This window comes from Artemia sp. Qi Xiang Cuo, chromosome 15 (assembly GCF_049724085.1).
Source record: "Artemia sp. Qi Xiang Cuo chromosome 15, ASM4972408v1, whole genome shotgun sequence".
In the NCBI taxonomy this organism is placed as follows: Eukaryota; Metazoa; Arthropoda; class Branchiopoda; order Anostraca; family Artemiidae; genus Artemia; species Artemia sp. Qi Xiang Cuo.
The window spans coordinates 64,749,245-64,757,119 of record NC_142808.1 but is presented as its reverse complement, the minus strand read 5'-3'; positions in this window follow the sequence as shown (position 1 = coordinate 64,757,119).

Sequence of the window (7,875 nt, the reverse complement as noted above, 5' to 3'; positions counted from 1 at the left end):
TTTAAATTGAGTATATAATAAAGAAAAAACTAAAATATTTTAATATTTTTGTTTGTTTTGAAAGATAATATATAGTATTTATCAAAATTATACGTATATTAAATTCACTTTATACCTAGGTATTAAGTTTTTTTTCTACTTATTATATTATATATTAAACTGTTACCATTTTTTCATAGTTGCTTCTTTTATTATGTATTAAATATATTAAATAAAAAAATTTGAATATTATTTTTTTTTATGAATATAATTTTATAATTATATTTTATATATATGTTTTTATCTTATTAATAATTTTATTTGTTTTTGATTTTTATATATATAATATATATTATATATAAATATTAGAAAGGTATTTAATACAATTTATTATTTAATAATATTATTTTTCTAAATTTATTATATTATATATTAAAATTTAAATTTTTTTAATTGTTTTTTTTTTTTATCAGTAAAATAAATATTGTTGATCAAACTTATAAAGATATAATTTAAACTAAATAGAAATATATTCTTTTTTTTTTATAGTTATTATATAATACGTAAAAATTTAACATTTATTAAGATTGTGTGTTTTTTCTCAATAAACTTGCTGTATTTTTAAGTTTTGTTCTTAATTTATTTATTAAAATTATGTTATTGAAATCTACATCTCTCTGAGTATTAAATTTTATTATACTTTAACTATAGATTATATTTCAAACTGACAACACGTATAAAACTCAACTTTTGTATTATACATAACACATTTACGAAATAAATCTATAAATAACTAAAATTATTTTATTTAAATCTAGATATCTATTATTATAAAAAGTTTATTATAATATAAATATAAAATATATTTAAATTTACAACAATATTCAAACTACCAATGTATATTAGAAAGAAAAAATCTAAGAAGTAAAGATAGGTCAATTCATAATAAAATTTTATCATCATTAACAGGGTCAAGATACTTATATTTGTAAAAATTTATTATAAATAAGCTATGAGTTAAAATTATCTTCGTTTTTAAATTTAATGATAATAAGTTTAAAACTTTCTAAGTTTTTATTATATAAAATTTATAATTATATATATTTCTGTTTTTCCCTCTTATTAAAATAATATATTTTGTAATGTACAATACTCTTCTGAAATCTCCCTATTTTTATAACACCTAAAAATAAAAAATTATGATATTAGCTGTCTCTCTGGTTTTTCAAAATTATTACAAAAATATATGGCGTACATTCGACTAAGTGTAAACAGTATCCCTTTTTTTTCTACAAAGACATAATATAAAATATGCTAATGCTATCTAGCTCTGTTTTTTCCCTTATTATTCGAAGAATTTTTGAACGACAGTCACCGTCTCTATTAATATTGACAGACACTTTAAAATGTATTTTTTAAGATTTAAAAAAAATAAAAAAACGAAAAAAAATAAACCATCTTCTTATGACAGATATAGCTTTTACAGGTAACAAGGAACATTGATTTGAGAAGAAACTCACTCTTTGTGAACATGTGTATAGCATCCATAGAAGTATTACCTATATGCATTGAGCTACTCACTCTCTTTGAAAAGGTGTAGAGCATCCATATAAATGTTTTCCTAGGGCATCCATAGAAATGGAAGGTACTACTTTACTTACTGTGCCCTTTTTAAGTGACCAAAAAATTGAAGGCCAGTAATCCCTGAAATAAACCTTGAACCACTTTCCCAGTCATCTAATCAAACATGTGAACAACCCCTTAGGTCTCACAGGATGTCTGCAAGAAATGCCTTAATTAAAATTCGAAATAAAATGACATAGTTTTCCAACTTATTTAATTGCTGGTTCGGTTTGTTTGTTTGAATCTTATCTTAACCAGCGTATTATTCGAGTCTCTATTAAAAATTCTATTTCAAAAACTTTTATCGTTAATTCTGGTGTGCCTCAGGGTTCAGTGCTTGGCCCACTTCTTTATCTAATTTACGTTGATACCATGCGTTTTTATATATCAGATGCACTTATAACGTCTTTTGCTGATGACACGGTGTTTACGATTACAGCTACTTGTCTGAACCAGTTAATTGAGAAGACAAATAAGGCCCTCGCTGAATTGATAAGTTTTACAAATTCTAGTTATTTGGTAGTGAATATTTCAAAAACAAATTTCGTGACATTTTGTAGAAATGGAGTTTCATGTGTTTTAGATAATAAAATTGTTTTTAACGGTGGATTTTTAAAGCATGTAAATAGTGTTAAATATTTGGGCTTTAGTCTTGATTTTAATTTAAATTGGAAATCACATTGTGATCTTGTGGCAGTTAAGATTTCAAGAGGGTTGGGTGTGATAAGAAGACTGAAAAATCAACTACCGTCCAATGTTTTACTTTTACTTTATCATTCTATTGTTAGCCCTTATTTATCATATGGTTGTATGCTATGGACTAGTAGTTTTATTTCAAGTTTTAGAAAGGTCCAAATTTTACAGAATAAAATAGTTCGTATTTTAGGTAATTACATTCAGTTTGAAAATAGCACGTTGAATTGCTTTACAATTTTGAAAATTTTTAGTATTTATCAGTTATGGGATTACTAGTTAGCAATTTTTACTTATCAATGTTTGAATAAGTGTTCACCGTAAGTATTTTGGAAAATTTTTAAAGCTAATTCATCTTACCACGGTTATGAGACTAGAAATGCGAATGACCTTGCATCTGAGCTCCGGAAAACTCAACGTACTGCGTTTCTGCCTCGTTTTGCGGGACCGGGGGTGTGGAATTCCCTCCCGGATGCTATTAGACAAGCTGATAATGTAAGCCAGCTCAAGAGTAGATTGAAGCGTTACCTATTGGGTTATAATTTGAATGATTAGATTTTTGAATTTGATTAATGTTTGGTGTGAAAATTGTTTGGACAGATAATGGTCGCATCTTCGCGAAATTACCCAGCCAAAGCGCACGGAGTCGGCTCTATAGTGTAGCTGATACTTATTGATTTTGTCATAGTTGATTTATTTAGATGTATCTCTTTTTTTTTTTTTTTTTTTTTTTTTTTTTTTTTTTTTTGATTGTATGTTTTAAGGATGATATGTGATATTTCTCACTTGCGATTTCTAGAGTGTAATCCTTTTAGAGTAGGATATGTTCTTTATGTTGATTCAGTTCAAGTGCTGATTTTTCCCCGTAAAGAGATACTTTTTATGTGGATGTAGAGCTTTATAATAATGGATTTGCAGCCATCGTAAACAAACCTTCGGGTTTTTGTAGATGGCCGCTGTAAATTTGTTTGTATTTTTTTATGTTAAATAAATTAATTTGAAATTTGAACAAAAATTAATTTGAAATTTGAAATTCGTTTTGTTTTTTCGAGCGAATGAATTGAGTAATTTTCTTTTTCAGTTGTTAGCTAGTATCCGTCGATGTCCTTTCATGTTTTTTCTTAATTTTGTTCAAATAACTTATACTTGTGAATAAATCTATTTTATTTCGTGGATTTCTTTTTTTTTTTTTATTCTTATTTTTTTAATTTATTGATAAATAGTGTATTGTATCTATATATTATATAGTAGTCTGTACTCTCACTCTAGTCGCTTTGTTTTTCTCTTTCTAGAAATTTTTAATAAAAAAAACCACTTATTTATCTATTTTATGTATTCTTTTCTACTATTACCAAATCAAACCCCAAAACACGTTTAACTATAACATGTTTATAAAGTTATATTAGGTGTAAAAGATTTGGGGTGAGTCTTAGTGGTTCAGACAGTTTAGGGGGAGTGCTTGTAACCTAGGTTTGCGGGGGTTTTTTCTAAGGGGGAATTTTCAGGGTTGAGGGCAGATTCATGTGATTGTTATAGTAAGTTTACCCTCTATCGGTGTGGACTTTTAAATACTTAATATAACCTTGAATTGTCAGGTCGTGATTTCTCTTGTAAGTCTAACTTTTAAGATCATTGTTTGTAATTTTAAGTGTCAATGGATTATTTTTCACGCGTTGTTTATTGTATAGAGGAAAGTTCCGTGGGGAGGGGTTTCTCTGTGGAGGGGGACAGATTTCCTTTCATTATTTAAAAACGATCAGAAATTAAAATAAAAAAAGTTTTTTTCAACTGAAAGTAACGAGCAACAATAAAACTTAATACAAAAATACAATATGACGTTTAGAGGGTGTTGCCCCCTGCGCCCTTCCTTTATAAGTAATATAAAATTTGTTTTTTTTTCTATTTCTGTAGGTATTACTAAAGACTCAGCCGGACTTATTAATTATAAAAATTAAAAAAATTTATAAAAGCCATCTCCATCATGCGATACCATTCAGATGGTGTTAGGAGGTTTTACCAAAATGCATCTAATTAAGTAGTTATTTGTTTGTGATTTTGTTATGTTGATAATTAATGGAATTTTACAAAATTTATTTTTCATTTTTTTGCTAACCAATTAATTGAAGGTATTAAACTTAGTATTGATAAACATTTATAAAAAAAAACAATCCTTACAAAAATATATATATTATGTTTTTATATGTATAAAATTCAAATAATAAACATTTGTCGGTTATTTCGTTCATTTTTTAATAAAATTAATTTCATTTATTTTCAGATTTCAAATTTAAATTTATATATAACAACAGTCGGTGGTCTCTTTGTGAATATCTACATGCTCTCAATTACTTTTAGTTAATCATAATGTACATGAGACCTGTGGAAACAAGAGAAGACAGAGACGTTTTAAGTAAAATAACTCTAAAAATGCTATGATATTGATAAATAAAGAACTTTTAAGTAAAGGTGCAAAAAATTGCTGAAAAATTGAATACTGATAAAAAAATTGTATTTATTAATGTAAATTCGTTAGTGTACAAGACTTTAAATGTGCAGAGGGCTGTCCAGTTGGAGGATGTACATACTTACGTCACTGCTGCAACTCATGGATATTTGAGCAGTACATCTGAAAGTGTGAGTACATGGGTCTCTACTCCACAACTGGACCAGGTTTTCTTCACACCATGAGTTGTGTTAAAAGAATTTCTAATCTCTCTACACTTGACTTATATGTTAATTCAGTTGTTTTTGTCGATTCCTAGAGTGCTATTTGAACGATATAAAACAATTCTTGTCAGATTTGACTTCAAAATATATCATTAACTCCATGTCTGAAGATTATAGTCGACCAGCGTTATGAAAAATTGAGTAGTTAAACTACTTATGCTAAATTTTCTATTTCTAGTTTTGAGAGGATTGTTATTGGTGTAACACCTAGAAACTACTAAAAAATAAATCAGACGTGTAAAATCCATACCTCAATTACTCAAACAGTTTGCAAATCAAATAAATCTAGAATCAAAAGTCCAAGGGGGGAATTCCTATACTTGAAACACTGTTTGTCTATGATATTAAATAAAAATAGGACATAGACAAGGGCCCAGAATATCGTAAATTCCGAACTCTAACCTTTCAATTAGACTAATAGTTAATATAAAAATTACGAGAAAGTAATTAAAACATTATAAGCGTTATATATTTATATGATTCAAATATTAAATTTAAATTTTAATAGTTAAACTTCTATACACTTTAAACTAAAATACAAATAAAACCACTGTGAGACTATTTCAAAGGGTGTATAAAAATCTTTTTTTTTTCACAAAAAAAAATAATTTATCTAATAAAAGTCTTTAATAATAACAAATATAAGAAGTTTTTTTTTTTAAACTAAAACCAGTTGTTTGGTGTATTAAGTATACGTCAAATAATCTGCCCCGGATCCTTAATTTGTTGTCATACACACCCGTCTCCATTCTCAAAAGGTACTAGCGCCCAGTAGGGGGGGGGGTGGGAGAATACCAGATAACCTCTAATACGGATTTGGAAATATATTATAAATAAACCGAATAAAAAAACATACTTCTCATTTGAAAAAGGGCCCCGCGTCTCCCTGAGCTACCTTGACTCGCGGAAAGTAGGGGGGGGTCATAATACAATCTATCATCGATGCCTTATTATTAACCATGTATAAATAACACTGTAACTTACCGTGTTTTGTTTACCTGCGTGTCGAGAGGGGGGGCGTGGTAAAATCCAAAAAAATTGTAAAATGACACTTTCCGTATAAAGGAAAAGGTAACATATGATGTGCCACGGTATTTTTGATTACGAAAACTAAAATTAAACGACTGTACGGTTTTCAGAAGAGAGAAAAAAAAAAAAAAAAAGAACACTTTTTACAAAATACTGTTTTTATTCTATAATTAGAAGTTATGGAAATTTATATTGTATAAAACGAATATTAATTTATTAACTATAATTATTCTCGCGTTTTTTTTTATGTAAGACAACTGTACTATTGGTATAGCAAGGGAGGTACCCAATGAGAGGACTCCCTCGAACACCTCATTGTAGGGGGAGGGACAGACGGTTAGGATGTGGTTTATGAAGGTTTTTTAGACTGAATGATAAAGTTCTTCGTGTGTTGATTTTACGTCATTATGTCATTCAGAACATGTATTAAAATTGCATCCGCCCAAAATAGCGACATAAAAACCTTATATGTTAATAATTGGCAACTAGTATAACTTAGAGCCCTTGCCTCAAGGACAGTAGGGGGGGGGGTGATACACAAATCTATCATAGATTAATTAGTTAAAGCACGTTATAAATAAAACAGTAACATCAAGGTGATTTATTAACATATGGGCGAGAGGGGGGGCGTGTTAACCTACAAACACTTTTGAAACTTAAAATTGCCATATAAATTTCAATTTCCAATCGTATGAGCCCCGTTAGAAGTTTTTAATAAAAATACGTTCATACGAAGTGCCTTGGGTCAGAAGAGAGAAAAAAAAGAAAAAAAAGATACATTGTGCCAACATCACTGTTGTATAATCTAATTCGTCTGTTTTTTCCTTTCTCTGAAATAAACAGTAGCTTAGGGTCATCCTGGTACTTAGACAATTGTGGTTTGGTCATTCCGAAACAGTCCCTATGGGAAAAGCCATTGCGGAAACAACTTCGTGTAATACAGAGAACACATTCGTGTAGGGGGGAGGTCCCGACTGTTATTATTGGTTTGATGCAGCTTTTTTAGAATTAATGAGACCTTTCTTCGTGTGTTTATATTCAGACCTTTTGTTCTTCATCTAAGTTCGGAACAGTTCGTAATCAAACACGCGATATCCCCTCCAGTCACCTCCCCCATCTCAGTTGATCACCTCACCTTGTACCCAACGGGGGGTATCAGCAGTGAGAGGGGAGGGGGGTTGCACCCGCTGCTGGAAACTTTATAGTAAAGTCATATGGTTTGGTTCAATGACTTAAATTTTTAATAAATATGTAATCTTTTTAATTATTATAATAGAATTAATTTGGTAAATAAATTTAATGTATGTATAGGTTTATTTATTAAAGTTAAAGACTTAAAAAAAAAAAAAAATTCTGATTATTGTCTACAAAAAAATATTTAATTAACGAAGACACATTTATATCGCAAAAGGTTTCAGTGTTAAGAACATAGTTGTTATATTATTCCAGGCTTTTTTTTTAATGCACAATGAAAATTTACCGACCGACATTATAACGCGGGTAACAACATTTTATGGGTTTTTAGGGTTTCCACGTCAGGGGGGGGGGTCACCTCTTGTGACGTGAAGTAAATAATACTATAAAGATAAAAAATATTGTTTTTTTTTTGATATTTTTATTATTTTAAAAATTTAAGATTTAAAAAAAAACAGTATGTAACGAAATAAAAAAAAATAATTATATAATTTATTTATTTTTTTTTATTTAACAATATATATGATAAAAGAATAACATATAGAAAAATACATTACTTATCAGCCAAAAAGTATATTGTTGAAACACCAGACTGAAGTTAAGTTGCATCTCAGGGGGAAAAAGTATACT